This window comes from Marmota marmota, unplaced genomic scaffold (genome assembly GCF_001458135.2).
Source record: "Marmota marmota marmota unplaced genomic scaffold, marMar, whole genome shotgun sequence".
NCBI lineage: Eukaryota > Metazoa > Chordata > Mammalia > Rodentia > Sciuridae > Marmota > Marmota marmota.
Window position 1 is genome coordinate 8322576 of NW_025999943.1, and position 20457 is coordinate 8343032.

Sequence of the window (20457 nt, forward strand, 5' to 3'; positions counted from 1 at the left end):
GGAGGATTCCCCGGGAGCGTGTGTGAAGTGTTTTCTTGCAGTTCAAAAATAAAGTTTGTTCCTGCTTCAGTGGCTCATGATTTGTGCCCAGCCAGACTGCGGCATTCTCCCATTAAATATATCATCCTTTGTTGAATAAAAAGCTATTATCCAACCAACATTGATTTATCTTTTGTGGATTTTTCCATAGTGATAATTAAAATCATGATTTTTCTGTTTTCTAACCATTCCTATGGGATCTAGTGACTTCCTAACTTGTCAAATCACCACTGAGCTTGGTTAATTTTGAGAGAGGGAACAGGAGTACCTATAGAGAAATAGTCTATACTTGATCTCAGTCAAAAGACGAAGAAGTGAAGAGAGGGAGAAATGCTCTAAAAATACCTTTTTATTTGAAAAGTAATCATGATAAAACAGAAGAGAATGTATTCTGGAATTTCACAGAGCAAAATAATCTAAATAGGATAAGGAGCTAAATAAAATATGAAGAAACAATACTTTTTACCTCAAATATCCACTTAGATTTTTAGAAAACATGACCATTTGTAATGGAAAAATAGGGAGGAGAGAGAAGGTAAAATAGCTGCAGCCTCACTCAATTTTCTATTTGAATCAGGTTTATGGCTGGTTTGAATAGAGAATTAATTGCTTAAATTGGGCTGGGGATTAGTTCAGTGGTAGAGCACATGCCTAGCCTGCAGGAAGCCCTAGGTTCCATTCTCAGTATGGGGTGGTAGGTGGGAATTATCCATTTAGATCAGGTAAAAAGCCATGAATATCTGAAGCGATTTGGAAAGAAATCAGAAATGTTCAGCAAATGTTTACTGAGTACCTGGTTGGGACTAGGCATTTTGGCTGTTTCTTTCCCTGCCTGTATATTCTAATTGGGGATATGAACACATTGTTAACATTATACATGTTATATGCTAAAAGGGAAGCAAAAAATTTAGTGATAGGCCACACACATCACACAGAGAATTGTCTTTACAATGATCCTATCACCTAAGTACTATTCAATCAATATTAGAAATGGGAACTTAAGATCAGAGACACTCAAATCACCAAGTTTACCCTACTCTCTAATGAGTATTGGGGATATCTGACTCAAGAGTTCATTCTCTTCTTTCTACTCAAGAAGTTTTTGCTTGCATACACACTTACATACACACACACACAAACCAACATGAAATTGTTATTCAAACAATGGCTTTCCATGGAAACCATGCATACAAAAATAATAATAAAGTTATTTGTAGGGGGGAGAAAATCTTTTCTTACCCATCACCAGGTTCTTGACTGAAGCCCCTATAACAAAAGACAAATTAGAAGAGTGAAGTCCACAAATATATTTAATATAAATTCTAGGTAACAACAGAGCCTTTAGAAAGGAAGACCCAAAGAAATAGGGAATCTGTGTATTTTTTAAAGAGTGGATGGAGAAATGATGGGAAGACAAATGATGTCATATAAAGTTAATAAACTGAGGGGAACTTAGCAAAGTTTGTTTGTTCAGATTCCTGATATGTCCTACAGAGACCAAATTTTTTTTAAAAGAAAACCAAATGCCAAGCTTTTGTAATGCCAAGAGTTATTGTTATGTAAATTGATGTCCCTGTTTCTGTTAATTAGAGCTTTTTCTCAGTCAGTGGAGAAAAGTTTTCATCTTTGACAATGGAAATTTAACTGATTTAAAATACACAATAAGACTCAACAAAATAGCAAAATGTGCTTTCCTGTAATTAACATATATCAGTGACCCTGTTTTCTATATTTCCAATATACACTGTTTCCATAATTTGTATTTCTTCTTTTTTCCATTCAATAATATTAGGTAATTCAGCAATTTTGTCTTTCAGTAAATAGTAAATATCTCATAGTTTATTAAAATGTGTACAAAACCAAATAGAACTCTAAAATCAAAATGAATAGGCATTTAGCACTATTAAAAATTACTCCCAAGCTGACATGTAAGTCTGATATTAAAAACAAACAAACAAAACCCCAAAATAATCTTGGCTAATTTAATCTAGCCTTAATCCTAAATACCTAAGCTTGGTACTTAGGAAAAGGAATAATATAATTACTTTGTTGTAGCGGGGAGAAAATCTTTTCTTACCCATCACCAGGTTCTTGACTGAAGCCCCTATAACAAAAGACAGATTAGAAGAGTGAAGTCCACAAATATATTTAATATAAATTCTAGGTGACAACAGAGCCTTCAGAAAGGAAGACCCAAAGAAATAGGGGATCTGGGTATTTTATAAAGAGTTGCAATCTGGTACCCCTAAAACTAAAGCAATCTCCTGTGCTCAACAATATTATCTGGCCTCTATGGCTGGGCTTGTGTCTCACTGGACATTGGTATGACCAACTGGGACAGGGGCCCCTGAACCCCTTCCTGCTAGAACTGGGACTATGGTATTCTTCCTGGTCCCTCTACAAAGGGAATAGAATTGCTGGGAGAGTTCCCCCCACACACACGCAGTAAGCCTTTCCAAATCACGAATGCTATTTCTAGCCAGATTGTTTGAGTATCCTTATTGCCACGATAATCTTACTGCTGTTGAATAGGTAGGATAGTCAGATAGTAAGACGTAGCAGGCAGTTAGGGCAACAGCCCCTAAATGGATATCTCTGTAGAAACATTCCAAACATCCCAACTACCAAACCCTCTGACTCCAAAAAGTGGAAAAGGGGAATGTAGGATGGACCTGAGGTGGAAGGTACAAATAGTTTCGAACCCAACAGTTAAAAGAACACAACCAACCAGATCTAATAATCATGAAGTTAGGCAACACCCTGAGCCATGTTGATAAAGACTTCTAGGCCAAACCCCTCCTTGGCAACCCTCTATCAGGACCCCGCTTCTTCAGCAAGAGCTCTGTTCTTCTCTTCTCTCTTGAATAAATATTTTTCTTTCACACTAACTCTTGGTTATCTGTAGATTCATTCTTTAAGATCATGAGATAAGAACCTGCAAAGGAATAACTGGTGCTCCACTGCTGAGCAGTATCACTAGCAGGCACGGCCTGCTGTAAAGCTGAAAGAGCTGTAACGCCATCCCAGCAGGCACTGCCCTCTGCCATACTGACAGCAGAAAATCCAGTTTCAATGCGCTCATAAAAGAGACCATTTCCCACCTGCAGCCCTCTTCTAACTTCCAACCACTCTTCACCTGGCTTCTTTCTCTATTTAATGGCAATTACCCTGAGACTGCAGCAAGTGTCATAAAATCAGATGACTGATCACTGTGCACTCTTACTTTTTTTCACTTTTACTAAACAGTGAGAAATGTTGGGTTTTTGTTTTGTGTTAATGATCATTAGCGTCTAAATAAGGCAAAGGTGCACAGAAGCAAAAATGGAAAAGTCCCCAACATTTGTATCTTTTAATGACCCACGTAAAATATTTAACTCTTCAAAGACTATCATTCTAAATGATGCAATGGAAATTTAAATTTAAATCTAAATTTTGCAATGGAAATGACTTTATTCTTAACGGCCAAGTACTAATGATACATTTTTCTCTGAGATATCATTTTTTATTGAACTATAACTCACCTACTTCTGCTTTAAAGTGTACAATTCAGTGTTTTTCAGTATTTCCACAGGGTTGTGTAGCCATAACCACTAATGACAAACATTTTCTTTGCTCATTTCCTATATTACCCACTAGTAGCTATTCTCCATTTTTTCTTCTCTCAACCTCTGGCAATCACTAATTAGTCTAACTTCTTGCATTTTGCATTCTAGACATTTCATATAAATGGAATCATACAATATGGCCTTTTAAGTTTAACTTTGTTCATTTATTATAATGTTTTTAAGATCCATCCATGTTGTACCCTTTATCAGTACTTCATTCATCATATGACTGAATAATATTTCATTGTGTGGATATGCCATCTTTGTTTATCCACCTACCAATCAATAGATAGCTAGGTTATTTCCATTTTGGAGATATTGTAAATAAGAATGGTGTTATAACATTTGTGTACAAGAATTTTTGTGTGTGTGCATTCGTTTATGTTTTTTATTTTTTATTTTTTTTTAGGCATTGAGTTAGAATTAGAATTTATACGTCATATGGTAGGTAACTCTATGTTCAACATTTCAAGAACTATCAAACTGTTCTCCAAAGTGGTTCACTACTTGATTAATACCTAGATTGAATGGTGGTCTATGCAAAATGGGTCTGAAATACCAAAGATGTCAGCAAAGATAGGAGCCTGAGTCACTTGTGACAGCATGCAGCTGCCACACTAGCCTTTGGACAGCACATCACCAGGCTTCTTTTGTATGGGGAAGAAAAATCTTTGGTCTTATTCGGATTATTTGAGTAAACTTTACAAATATATCGCTCTTATTAAGCCAAAGCTAATCCCTGTTAATACAATATTATAAGCGCATAAATCTTTTTTATTAGCCATTCTCAAGTGGACAGATGGTCATTTACCCAGCAACTGTGCACTGGGAAATCATGGTGTATTTTTCTCTTTATTAAATTATACATTTCCTAATTCTTTCTACAAAAAAAGACCCCAAAACTATGGCCAATCTAGTAGCAATGAACTCCCTAACACCTATTAAAATGAATAAGGGTAACTCAGAAAATTGCCAACACTAGATCTGGGTCAGAAAATATACAAAAAGTGCCTTCTTCCTTGTGCTAGGAAGCAAGGAGTTTATCAGAGACTAATGGAGTACACAAAGGACACAGGAGCCAACTTGAATGTTCTCTTAAAGGTCCATGATGGAATAGGGTAAGTGTCAAAATTGTTTTCAATTATTAAAATACAACAGATACGTTAAAAAAAAATCTTTCATGATTATGCTAGAAGAAAATCATTTCACTGTCTGTCATTAGACATAATTGACCACACATGAACATACTGATCAGTCCTGACACTGAAAAAAATAAAACCATCAGCCAGTATGAATCTAATAGGCAACAGGGTAGTCACCACCTGTGAAATATTTTCAGCCCCCCAAAATAAAACTGAGCTTATCTTAAATCTCAATTTAGTCAAGTCAATGCCCTAAAAGAGCATATAGAGTGAACCACAAACAGTCAATCAGCCAAATCCAGAATGTATGAAATCCTTTTTAAGCATAACTCAACTTTTTTCAACAATGACATAATAATTTAAAAAATAATTTTGAAAAACAAAAATATAAGGAACCTATATAATAAATATTGAAGGGATCAAAAAATAATAATAAATTATAAGAGACTTAGCAACCAAATAAACAAACTAATTTGGCTCCTGATTCAAACACTTGAGAAAATCAGAGAAATATAATTATGTCCCATGTATAACCAAACACAATAGGTTAACCTTCTGGTGAGTGCAAAGCTGATAAGCACAACCAGGAGATGAGAGAGTGGAGAGAGGTTTATTACTTATGGAATGGAAGAACATCACTAGAGATAGCTCTCAAAGCGGTATTCTCCCTGAACAAAGACAGTAAGGAGCTTTTATTGGAAAATGTATGCATATTCATATAGGAAAAACTTATCATCACATGTAGAGGTGGACATACTCCTGAGTTTGCTCAGTTCAGTCATATGTCACATGTTTCTTTAAAAAATGATGAATTAAAATGCTTGTGGAGGGAGAACTTAATGTTATGATGAATGTTATGATTTAATGTTATGATTTAATCAAAGTGACTTGGCCATTTTGGATGGTCACTTGTAAATTTCTCTGAAGGAATTTAGCTGAAACCACAACAATAGCAAGAAAACTTTGCAGACATATTGAGTCTTTTATAGGGTCAACAGCTTATCCCTGAGTTTGTATAGAAGCTTGTCCTATACATATAGTGCCTGCCTAGAGGCTACCAGAGGCATGTAAGGCGATAATACAAAGTTTTTGTTAATTGTATGTGATATATTGGTACTGCAGTTATTTTTAAAATGTTAGTGATCCATTTTAAAATATTTGTGAATGAAATTATACTTTGTCTAGGATTTGCTTTAAAATATTCCTGTTAAAGCAAGAAGGGAATCCATGAAACTAGATTGGCAAAATGTTGATAGTTGTGGAAAATGGGTAAAAGGTGCATGGGATTCATACTAGCATTATCCCTATTTTTGTGTGTGTTTAATATTTTCCAAAATAAAGAATTGGAAAAGGAGAAGGAATAGGGGAAAAGAAGAAAATGATGACAACTGCTGATGTTGCCTCCTCTTCCTTGTTTCTCCTTCTTCATGAATGGTATGTGACCATGGAGCTTACGTTGCAGTTACCTTCAGGCTGCTGCAAGTCAAATACAGTATGGGGATGAAAAATAACATAAGAATGGCAGACAGAAAGATAAAAAGGAAATGCTGAGCTGCAACACCAAATCATTACTCTCCTGTGGACACCATTTTGATGAGACACTTCAATCCCTGCATGTGTAAGCCTCTGTGAGTTGAGTTTTCTATTCTCTGAAGTCTCCCACTGTGATTACGAATACAATTTGGCCAGATTGACATTGGAGGATTTGGGGCTCTTTATATCCTCTGTATAAAGCTGGCTGGCCTGACCCATATTAAGAAGAAATAGTGTTGCTATCTTTTGTTGACTTTACAATAAAGTCAACTGGCAAAATCAACAGACACAAAATAAAAATTTAATCACCTTTTTATGTAATCTCTTATTGCATAAAAGAGAAAACATTGGAAGGTAAAATAAAAGATCTTACCTTCTGTCAGTTATTTTGTGGTAGTTTACTGGTGTAGTTGGAACAAATGAGGCCCTCCCTGTTACTATCTCAACTATTCTGTTGTTTGATCACACACCACTGATGAGAGTGCAAAGGTTGTAAGCGCTCATACCATAATTTATAACTTACTATAGTGTAAAGGTATATTTGGATCAATGTCGGTATTAAGACCACATTCTAAGTGCATGCAGTGACTCAATTTCAGTGTCTTTATATACCTTAAGCAGAACCTAGTGACTAAGTGGCAGAAAATCCCATTTATTTTTTGAAATTTGGATTGGCATTTACATTACTGCTACTTCATATACAAGGAGAATAGAAGCATTTCCCTCTATTAGGTTTAAAAAAATGACTTAACAGAAAAAAAGATCACATTAAACCCTCTACTGATTTTTGTGCCACCGGGTCAGTGGGGGTGGTTATTAGGCCTTTGTTAATTTCTTTTTGTCTTAAATTTGGTTCTATTTTCATGATTCCATTGATTTCTGGATTTCACAAGTACACAAATGACTTAACACTATACAAACAACTGTGCACTAGTCAAAACTTTCATAAAGTTCTACATGGCAACTTTGAGGAAGTTCATTACAAAATGACAGATAAAATTTAAAGTTAAGTAGTAAAGACATGAATAAAGGAATTGAATTTATATGACCTGTAAAAAAGAGGGCTTGAAAAGGGACTGAGTCTCATTTTTTGAGTATGAAAAAGATTTCTAGGGCTGAGGTTATGGCTCTGTGGTAGAGTGCTTGCCTTGCACGTGTGAAGCACTGGCTTCAATCCTCAGCACCACATAAAAAATAAACAATATAAAGTTATAAAAAAAATTGAGAAGGAAGAAATAAAACTGTTTTTTTTTAAGATTTCCATATTAATGATAGAAAACAATTACTGTCAGTCTCATGTGGTAGACAGAAATTGCAGTAGGGAAGATTTAAACTAGCTATTAGAGAAACTCTGAGGATTGTAAAACACGGGTATATAAGGCTGCTGTATTATGCAGTTGCTTTGTTTTTTAAAAATGGAACAGAGTTAGTAGTGATTTTTAAATAATTTTAACACAAGCTAAGAATGGGACAACTCAACTCAATTTCCTAAGAAATATTCACATCAAGACTCTTTATAGGAAAGGAGCGATAAGTAAAACCCATTTTTGCCCTCTGACAAGTTACCATGTTGGAAAGAAGGTGAATAGAGTTGCCAAGTACAAAAATAACTACTTAATAAAAGAAATCATAACTGATAAATAATAAAAGCAACCTATATTTCTACAAGTTGTGTCACAGTAATGGCTACATATACATCAGGTTATGTCACCAATAACAAAAACTACAACTCAGATGTCTCAGTCCTGAGAGCCATGATTGCTCCTCAAAGTGAAGCTGCGCACTGGCTGGATGCATACAGGATGAACGCACTACAGAATGTAAAAAGAAGCTGCTATTTGGCTGAGCTGTATAGTAATTTCATTTAACAAGTTGGTAACCAGGATTGAGCATTATATGTTTTTCTCATCTTTGAGGAAGTGTATAAGGAAGGAAGATCTTCTAAGTTAGCAGAGGTTGCTTAAAATCTGCAAAGAAGAAATGCAAAAAAAAAAAAATGTGCTTAAGAATCTTTTTTTAAAAATACTTATTTATTTATTTTTGCATTACAATTCTTATTACACCTTTATACCACAAGTTATCATATCACTGATTATATATAAGGTATGTTGACACCAAATTCACATCTTCATACATGTATTTTGTATAATGATGAGGGTACATGAATGCCTTTTATATCATTATTTAAATTTAAAATTTTTCTCCATATTTGAAGTTTTAAAATAAAAAGTCAGAAACACTCCAGCATCAATTTTTGGTTTGAATTTCCAATCTGTCAGCCAGCCCCATGGGGTTTATGCCATACTATGCCCATGAAGCATAAGTAATTCCCTTAAAATTATACATATGTCTGTGTGCATGTACACACATGCCATCAACGTACATATACTTGTGGATGTCTGTGCATACAAAGGGAGGTAAATTAATTACTCATAATTTTAATTCTCATTTTATACTGACTTGTCACCATCCATCTGCTTAGGACTTCTCTTTTGTAGTATTAACCTGTATTCCATTTCCCTATTTCTTATTTTTCCATAATGTCCAGTACCCACTAATTATTCTTGTCAATTTTGACATGATATCCACAGTTGTTGACATACGTTCTTCAAAAACATATATTTTGTGTACATGTTTTATTACACATATGCTGCAAGTTGTATTGTTGCATATTACTTCACTTTGATGTTTATGTTTTATTTATTTCTTAAATAAATTCATTTATTTTTAATTGAAAAAGTCAGAAACAGAAATTTGATAAAATAAATAAGACTAATAATTCATGTAATAAAGATGAATTAAGTATCCTTAATGTCATCCAACCTGAGATCTATAATAACATTATTAAATTAATATTTAATTATTAAATTAATATTTATCCTCTTTCCTATTGTATCCCCCAATCTCCTCCCCAACTACCTTGATATTTTAATATTTATTATGGAAAATTTCAAGGACACATAAGAAAGTCTACTCCAGGCTTTGCAGCTTTGTTTTCAAATATCAGAGATTATCCTTAGAGAATTCCCCCATTACTTGTAAAACCAGCAATGCCTTTAAAATGTATCTTGTCCAGGAATTTAATATTCTGTAAAGGAAGATATTTAGTCCAACTAATGTCAGAAGTGAAAACTTTAGTGCAATGCTTATCCTTTCTGTGGATGCACACACAATCTTATTTCACTTGGGATCAGTTCTAAAAAGCAGCGTTGTTTTGGAGACAATGTTTCTTTCTATATAAAAAAAAAATAGATTTTTCATAAGAAATTTAGAATATATCTTATAATTACAATCACCTGAAGAACCTCTTCTGGTGTTTCATTCAATTAATTCATTGCTATTGTGAAATTTGCTTGTAAAACAGAAGTGAAACTTGGTTCTCCATCCTGAGAACTAGATGAGTGGAAGGAAGTATGCCAATCAGGAAACTGATATTACAGGAGTTCAATTAATAAAGTAGCACTTAGTCAAGAATAAAGAAAGGATTCTAGAACTGAGCAGAACATTGAGTGATTAAGAACAAAAGCATGCAAGCAGGAAATAAAGGGAAAGAAAGACTTTAGTCAAAGTTTAGCATAACGTTAAAGAGGAAATAAAAAGAGGAAGTGGTTTACAGAGTAAAGGTTTTTATATATTATCTTGAGTTTTTAACCTCTATTGACAGGAAACATAATAGCCACCATAAAATAGTTAATACATTATGAGAAGAAACTGTAAAAAGCATAAAGTAATTATGTTTTTCAAATCAATCAGTTCTCTGTTATGTATCTAGATGCTGTCTCATGATTTTATTTTAAAGAATTATAAAATGTGTAGCTATTAGGTGCTGGATTATCTTATTCTAACTTAATTCTAACAAACACTCTGGAAGATGAGAATTGTCCTCTCCACTTTATGACTGAGTTAACTGGGACTCAGAGAAGTATGGATTCATAACACACAACTAATAAGTGATAAAAATAATTTTGAACTCTGGTTTCTTTGGATCTAAATTAATGCTTTCCATTTGCTAGGCTAAAGAGTATAAATTTATAAATAAAGTGGCTCATGGGATTTCTGAGCTATTAATGTAAGATTAGACAATTTGATTATTAATCAATCTGAAAAATAGAACTTAACAGAATGAGCTTTTAAAAATTGTTAGTAGTGATTAGAAAAAGAAAGGACGGTCCCAAAGATAAGATACTAAACTTACATACACACTTATACTATAAATATATACTTTAAAACACCTATCTAAAAACAAAACAACAGCAACAAAAACAATGATACATCTGTTTTCACCTTTCAATTTGCCTAATTATTTTCATGTTACAAGAGTACTATGACATTGATGTTTCCATAATTATTCCTGGGAGTTATAATGAGCATCATCTGTCTTGAAAACAATGTACAGTATGTAAAGCCTTAAAAAAGAAAACCTGTTCATCTAGCATTTCCCCTTCTAGGAAAGTAGCTCAACTGAAATAAAATTGGAGGTCATATCAAAATTTTATGGAGAACAATGTACATCTTGACATCATTTATAAGGGTGAAAGAAGGTAAACAGTTGAACAACAAAAGGGGAATTGTTGAACAAAATATGGAACATTCATATGTTGTTCATTATATAGTCATTAAAATTAGTTTCTCATAAAATTATTAATTATATAAAATGATCACAATATAACTTTGAGTTAAAGAAGCAAGATATAGCCAGGCACAGTAGCTCACACATTTAATCCCACTAGCTCAGGAGGCTGAGGTAGGAGGATCGCAAGCTCAAAGCCAGCCTCAGCAACTTAGCGAGGCACTAAGCAACTGAGTGAGACCCTGTCTCTAAATAAAACACAAAAAAGGACTAAGGATATGGTTTGGTGGTTAAGTGCCCCTGAGTAAAATCCCCAGTACCATCTCCCCAAAAAAAAGAAAGAAGAGGAAGACGATACAATGCTGGATGTAACAGTATAATCTTAAAATATCTTTAGAAACATCCATACATAAAGAAGTAATATTAAATGAAAATACACCAACGTATTAACAGATGTTACTTCTGGGTTGTGAGATTATCAATGATGTTTTTATAACACCTTTCCAAGTTTTTCTATAAATGAGTACATATCAATTTTATAATAAAAAGGCTATAAATCTGGTTTTTAAATTGCAAAGTCTTGTTATATTTTAATGACATATGGTAATATTTCCTACAAAAGAATACAGTATAAATCCTTGGATTCATTTAGATTAAAATTTTATTTGCCTACAGACAACACTTTGCATTTTTTTAGGTCTAAATTCTGGTACAAACAAGAATCATATTCCTACAATACTGACTGGTCAACTAAAATGAAACAATTGGTCTATTTTATTATGTACTTGGTTTGTTAAGAAGTTGCGGGAGAGATCCAAGATAGCAGAATAGAGGAGGGCACATTCCTGGTTGCTCTGTGGTATGAAACCAAGAAATCAGAAAGGCAACTTCTCTACAAGTGAAGTACTGGAAACTTTCAGGGACACTCTAAGTCCACAGGGTAGAAACTCTTCTGCCTCAGATCCAAACTGTTAGATGGGTAGACACACAAAGGTCATGAAAAAGCAAGGAAAAAAATTGCCCCAAGTAAACCAAGATACTCCAATAACAGAATTCATTGATACCACAGTGGAAGAAATGTTAGAGAAGGAATTTAGAATTTACATAGTTAAACTTTATCTTCAAAGTAAAGGATGATGTAAGAGACCAAATACAGGTAGCAAAAGATCACTTCAATGAAGAGATAGAGATTCTGGAAAAAAAAAAAAGAAATCCTTGAAATAACAGAAACAATAAACCAAATTAAAAATTCAATAAAAAGTATCACCAACAGATTAGACTACTTGGAGGACAGAACTTCAGACAATGAAGACAAAATATATAATCTTGAAAACAGAGTTGACCACAGAGAGAAGATGTTAAGAAAACATGAACAGAACTTCCAAGAATTAGGGGATAACATGAAAATACCAAATTTAAGATTTATCGGGATAGATGAAGGCACAGAGATACAAATCAAAGTAATGTACAATCTTTTCAATGAAATAATATCAGAAAATTTCCCAAAACTAAAGAATGTAATGGAAAATCAAATATGAGAGGCTTACAGGACCCCAAATGTGCAAAATTGCAACAGACTCACATCAAGGAACATTGTAATGAAAATCCTTAGCAAAAGAATATGGATAAGGGGCTGGGGATGTGGCTCAAGCAGTAGTGCGCTCGTCTGGCATGCGCGGGGCGCTGGGTTCGATCCTCAGCACCACATAAAAATAAAATAAAGATGTTGTGTCCACCAAAAACTAAAAAATAAATATTAAAAAAAAGAATATGGATAAAATTTTAAAGACTGTGAGAGAATAATATCAGATTACATATAGGGGGAAACCAATTCGGATCTCAACTGATTTCTCAACCCAGACCCTCAAAGCTAGGAGGTCCTGGAATAACATATACCAAACTCTAAAAGAAAATGGTTGCCAACCAAGAATCATATAGCTAGCAAAATTAAGCTTTAGATTTGAAGGTGAAATAAAAACCTTACATTATAGAGGGGCTTGGGATATAGCTCAGTTGGTAGAGTGCTTGCCTCACATGCAAAGGGCCCTGGGTTCAATCCCCATCACCACCAAAAACAAAAATACACAAAACAAAAAACAAATAAATAAACAACAACAAAAACTTTCCATGATAAACAAAAATTAAAAGAATTTTCAACCAGAAAACCTGCACTTCAGAATATTATCAACAAAATATTCCATGAAGATGAAATAAAAACAAAAAGTGAAAACCAGTGAAGGGCAGAAGTACACTAAAGGAATAGTCTATCAAAGGAGAAACCAATTCAAATTAAAAACTAGAAATAAACCAAAATGACCAGGAACACAAATTATGTCTCATTAATAACCTTAAATGTTAATAGCCCAAACCCATCAATCAAAAGACATAGGCTGGCAGATTGGATTGAAAAACAAAACTGAACAATATGCTATCTCCAAGAGACTCACCTCATAGGCAAAGATATCCACAGACTAAATGTGAAAGGATGGGGAAAAAAAACATACTACTCACGTGGGTTACATAAACAAGACGGAATTTCTATCCTCTAAAATAGTCCAAGTTATGGAAGCTATATAATTGTAATTATACAATTGTAATATAACCTTAATACATTTTTAGCATCTGTAGTGTTGTTTTGAGAGCTCCCTTTCCATTGATATTTTTTCTTGATTAGACTTGTTAGATTTTTATCAACTTTTAGCTGTATTATTTCTTTTCTATTTCACATAGTTCTGTTGCTATTCCTATTTTTTCTTTCTACTACCTAACTTGAAAATGATTTATTGTTAATCTTACTTCTTTCTGATATAAATACTTTAAGTTACAAGGGCACTTTTTGTCCCAGAGATTCTGATATTTTAAGCTTCTATTATCACTTAGTTCAAAGCACTTTTTGTTTACTTTTCTTGTGCTTTCTTCTTTGATCTGTGAGATATTTATAAGTGTGCCATTTAATTTTGAAGTATTGAGACATAGGGGCAGAGTTCTATGTATCTTAAGGTGATTGATTTCTACTGTAATAAATCATGCAGAAAACAGTCTGCATTATTTCAAATTTTTAAAACTCCTCAAAGCTTATTTTATGAGAGAATATAGTTTCTCCTTATTAATTTTCTACTTGTCATTTTTTTTTTGTATAGTTCTCTGTAACAAATAGGTCAAGGTGGCTGATAATGTTGTTAAGCCTTCTATTATTAGACTTTCCAGCAAAGTGAGGGGGCTTAAAACCTCCAAATACAATTGTGGATTTGCCTTTCTAGTTTTATTTATTTTTACTTCATGTATTTGAAACTTTGTTATAAGGCACATACATATTTAGGATTGGTAAACTTTCGTGAAGAAATTACCCTATTGTGGTTACGAAATGTTCCCCTTAATCTCTGAAAATACTCTTTCTTGAACTTTATTCTATATTAATATCTCTCTGTTTTAGATTTTTCATGTTTATTTTCCCCTTCTTTTACTTTTAACTTATTGGTGTATTGGTATTTAAACTGTGATATATGTATTTAGTATTTAGTTATTGTTTGCTTTTTATGCATGTTGAACATTTATACCTTTTAATTATAATATCTTGACCATTTATATTTAAATTATTGATATTATTGAAAAAAAAGAACACCTGCTGTGACAGTCAGTGAAAAAATTGGGAAAATGATAGGTTGGATGTTGTAATAGTTTGGAAAACAGGTTGACTAGTTCTGTTAGACTCAGAGAGAAGATTGTTGGAATGCCTTTGTTGTAATTGTTCATTAATTTTTTACTTCATGTATTTTGAAATTCTTTTTTTTTTAATATTTATTCTCTAGTTATCGCTGGACACAACATCTTTGTTTTATATGTGGTGCTGAGGATCGAACCCAGGCAGCACACATGCCAGGTGAGCGCGCTACCGCTTGAGCCACATCCCCAGCCCTTGAAATTCTGTTATAAGGTACATATGCATTTGGGATTGTTACACTTTCTTGAAGAAGTTACCCGATTATGGTTATGAAATGTTTATTATATGGTACACGGCAACAGATCTATTTTGTTGTTTGTTAATACTTTTTATTTTGCAAATAAAAAGAATATATACATATATGTGCACAATAATATATACATATGTATGCACATACATATATATAGTACCATCTCTTAGGTTGGTACATTATGGTTTTAATATGAAATTCTCTAACAACAAATAATGCTGGGTATTTTTTTCATATGCTTATTTGCCATTTGATTATCCTTTTCAATGAAATATATGTTTATGTATTTTGTTAATTTTTAACTTCATTATTTGCCGATTGCTGAGTTTTCCAATCTTTTTATATTTTGTAAACAAGTTATTGCTAATGTTTTTTTTTTCACAGTCTATGGATTGTTCCTTTATAAATGATTTGTTAACTAAAATTATGTAATAAAAAAAAGAAGTTTCAATTCAGGAGAAGTATAAATAGAAGACGGTTTATTTTCTTTAATCAGTTATACTCTGTTAACAACATCTTAAGCAGATTCCAGATTCTGTAAGGTAAACTCACTTTTTTCTTTACCTCCTCTCCCTCCTTCCCCCAGTACAGGTTAGACCAAGTAGCTAATCTCAAATGTGAAGAGTGATGCCCCCTGTGCACTCACTCACTTCTCTTTTCCTCTTCAATGTACAGGTTCAGTGGGGTTAGGGAAAGGCAAATGCAGTTAAGGGAACTTTACCAGGTGAGGAGGTGGTCCTCTCTACATTCGTTCTCATTTCTGAACTGGCCACCCTCTGTCCCAGGCATCCAGAACACTGGCTTTCTCATGGGGTGCATGTGTAAGTTCCTTGGCAATTGTGAAAAATTTCCCCTCTAGACAGTTCCCTAGCCTGTGGATGACCTCTGTCAGTTCAACCTCTTTTACCTTTCCCCTACTCACAAACTCCCTCCATCTGTGGAATACCCACAGTCTCCAGGTATTGAGTCCCGTTTTCTGGCAGGACATGATCCTAAGTGTTATTCTGAATAGAACGCTCAAATCCAACTCTATTCCCTCCTGCTCACTGGAGCCACAGATATTCATATGTCATTGTCCTTGGGAGACTGATTCTTTGTATCCACATCCTTTAACATGACTTTGTAGACTCTTTAACTAAAAATGTGGAGTTTATTTCCCAGTTCTTCATGTCTGGACTTGTCAGAGAATTTCTTTATCCCAAGATGGTTTTATTTTCTTTAATCAATGCCAGTTTGGGGTTGGGGATTTCTTTGGTCTGTGGATTACGAACAAATGTTACCCAAGCAAAAACTTGGAAAGTGGTATAATTGGGCTTGTATGCACTTGTTCACTGGCATCACCATGAGAAGGGCTTGTTTTTGTTGACCCACTGCCTCCAAGATCAGAAATGTCAAAGCTATCCTAGTAAAAGACATGCTATGCCATTCAACAGCCAACTAACCCAGAAAAATCAGTGAACCCCACCCAGATCAGCTGAAACTCTCAGATATTTGAGTGAAATAAATGCTTGTTATAGTCACTGAAATTTCATTATTGGTTATTACATTACATTATTGTGGTGATAGTCAACTTGTGTACCCAGTTCATTGATAGTCATGCAAGCTGATGCATTAAATTTTGTAATAAAATATTGGCAAACCACATACAAAAACACATTAAAAAGATAGTGCACCATGATCTAGTGGGTTTCATCCCAGGGATGCAAGATTGGTTCAACATATGGAAATCAATATATATAATTCACTACATAAATAGACTTAAAGATAAGAATCACATGGTGATCTCAATAGATGCTGAAAAAGCATTTGACAAATTATAGCCCCCATTCATGTTTAAAACACTAGAAAAACTAGGGATAGAAGAAACATAAATCAACATCATAAAGGCTATATATGACAAGGACAAGACCAACATAATTCTGAGTGGAGAAAACCTGAAAGCATTCCCTTTAAAAACAGGAACAAGACAGAGATGCCCACTTTCACCACTCCTCATCAACACAGTCCTTGAAACTCTGATCAAAGAAATTAGGCAACATAGTGAAATTAAAGGGATAGGAATAGGAAAAGAAGACCTCAAATCATCCCTGTTTGCTGATGACATGATCTGATAGTTAGAACACCCAAAAAAACTCCATAAACAGTGCACCTGCCAGAAGAAAATATAGCTCCAACACTCCAACATGTCAGCTCAGAAACTGATTTTCTTAATAAGACAAGCACAGGAAGTAAAATAAAATATCAATAAATGGGATGGTATCAAACTAAAAAACTTCTTTACAGCAAAGGAAACAATCAAGAGTGTGAAGGGAGAGCATATAGAATGGGATAAAGTCTTTGCTAACGCCTCCTCAAATAGGGTATTAATATTGAGGATATACAAAGAACTTTAAAAAACTGAACACCCCCCAAAAAATCAAATAACCCAATCAATGAATGGGCAAAGGAACTAAACATAAACTTCTCAAAAGAAGAAATATGAATGGTCAACAAAAATGAAAAAAAAATGTTCAACATCTCTAACAGAGAAATGTAAATTAAAACTACACTGAGATTTCATCTCACTCCAGTCATAATGGCAATTATCAAGAATATAAGCAACAAGAAATGTGGGCAAGGACATGGGGAAAAGGTACACTCATATATTGCTGGTGGGATTGCAAATTGGAAGGCAATATGGAGATTCTCAAAAAACTAAAAATAGAACCACAATTTGACCCAATTATCCCGTTCCTCAGTATTTATCCAAAGGATTTAAAATCAGTGTACTATAGTGATGCAGCCATATCAATATTTATAGCAGCTCAATTCACAATAGCTAAGCTATAGAGCCAACCCAAGTGCTCTTCAACAGATGAATGGATAAAGAAAATGTGCTATACAAACACAATGGAATATTACTCAGCTATAAATAAGAATTAACTTATGACATTCACCAGTAATTGAATAGAACTGGAGATTATCATGCTAAGTAAAATAAGCCAATCCCCAAAAGCCAAAAGCATAACATTTTATCTGATCTGTGGAAGCTAAGCCATAATAAGGGGGATGGGATAAAAGAAAGAATAGAAGAAAGATTAGTGGAATATACAAAGAAGAATGAAGGGAAGGGAGGAGAGGTGGGATAAAGAAAGACACCAGAATGAATCTGACATAACTTTCCTATGTCCATATATAAATATACCACAGTGAATCTCACCATCGTGTCCCTCCACAAGAAATTATTTTTAAAAAATAACTATGAGTAAATGGCAGAAAGATCAGTAGAGCAGAGGGAAGGGAGCAGGAGACAGGGGAAGGGGAGGGAGAGGGGAGGTACTGGGGACTGAATTAGAACAAGATATATTCCATGCTTTTATAATTGTATCCAAATATATTCTACTATCATATATAACTAAAGAGAACTAATAAAAAAGGTCAAAAATTTACTAGTTAGACTCACAAAGATGAATGAAGAAGTTTTGATCTAAATATTGCAAAATTAATGCAGCAAATATATGAAGAACAAATGCATTTATCTCAGAAAATAAAGGATTCCCATGAGAATGTGGATAAATTTCAAAACCAGTAGGCTGAATATTTTAAAAATATATAAAAGGCTACACAATTTATGATGTTTTATTTATATGCCATTCTTTACAGAAGTCACATTAGCATTTTTCTGGGATAGTTTTATATTTTATATAGAAATAGAAATAGCCTATATATTGATAGTAGAGGTGAAGGTTGCCTAACTATATATTTTTGTCCCTGAACTGTATATTTGAAAAGGATAGATTTTACTGCTTATACAACATACGTCAATAAATCTAACTCTAAAATTTAAAAAAAGGTAACTGATCAACTGATCTTAAAGTAGATTATTCTGCATAATCCAAGTGCCAGTATAATCACAAGGTCCTTAAATGTGAAAAAGAGAAATAAAAAGGAGAACTAGAAAGATGGCAGCATGAAAATTCCCTCAATGTTGCTGGCTTTGAAGACAGACAAAGGGGACTCAAGAAATGTGGGCAGTCACTGGAGCTGGAAGAGGCAAGGAACTGGATTCTTCTGTGGAACCACAAGAAAGGAACGTAAGCACCTTGATTTTTAGACCAATAACACCCATATCAGATTTCTGATCTGTACAACTGCAAGATAATAAACTCATGTGTCTTTCAAAAAAATTAAAAGATGCTCAAATTAGGTGTGTGTATGTATGCACATGCACACAATACACATGCATAAATAAAAGTATGGAAAGTAAATGTTAAACAATCTATCTCAAAGACCTGAAACTCAAAGTGCTGGAGGAAAGGAAACTGAATTAGAATTTAGAAGCCTCCCTCAAAACAAGTGGGATTATTTATGGACTAAGGAAAAGACCATAAAGATCAGTGCTCTCAGAATCCCAGCAGTCAACATTTGCAGAGCTGTTATGTCCACTAAGCATTGTGCTAAGAGTTTCCAAGAATTAACTTATTCATAATCCTGTCAGGCAGGACTACTGTCTTCATCTCAGAGATGAGTACTATAAAGGACAGGGAGATTAAGTAATATGCCCAAATTGTGAAGAAGAATTCAGTCAGCTGGACACAGTAGCACACATCTGTGATCCCAGCTACTTGGAGGCTGAGGCAGGAGGATAGCAAGTTCTAGGCCAGCCTAGGCAACTTAGTGAGGCTCTGCCTCAAAATTAAAAAAAAAGGGGGGGGGGCTGGGGATGTAGCCCAGTGGTTGAGCACTCTTGACCTCGATCTTCAGTACAGCAAAACATAAAAATTAAAACAAAAGGAATCCACTCAAGTTCTGTATATGTACACAGCTTGGAGACTCTTCTAAATACCATTTTAAAATATGATGAAAATAAAATACAGCACTCAGGCAAACTTTGATTTTGTGACCTTGAACACATCTTAAACCTTTCTGGACTTAGTTTCCTTTATTTAGAATATAAGGATGGTAGTTTAATGTTTTCAGATATATTTTTAAAATTATGTTTAAAACTGCAGCATTCTACATACACATGAGATGATATTAGTTTATATGCTAAACAGACTGAATTTTTAAAAATATTTATACAGTTAGAAAATCCTAAAGTTGAAGATGTATAGTAAAGACAAATATCAGTTTCTTTTATTTTAGCCAATTTTAACTTCTTCCTTGGCTATTATTTATGCATGTATATGTGTGTATTTCTGAAGATTTGTAAGTAGTCATGTGTTTTCCCAAAGCTGGTAATAAGTAATAATTTTTAAATGTCACTGCATTTCAAGTTTATTCTTTTAGGAAAGGAAGAATAACAATGAATTAGCTTATTGAGATTCTTTTAGACAAATAATTTATAATCATAAATCATAAGATGCCACAGTGGTGATTTCTATGTAGAATATAATGGGGAGAACAAGAATGAGATGCCTTTATTGATTCTGCAAAATTATGCAACACTTCTAGTTACATTACTACCCCATTCTCACATTTTCTCTTTCCAGTCCAATTATTTCACTTTATGAAGTAGGGCTGCTTTCTCTGTGAATATCAGCTGTATTAAAATGATCAAATAAACAGAACAATGGTCCTGGAGTACTTTTTGTTTGCAGTACAGGGAATTGAACCCA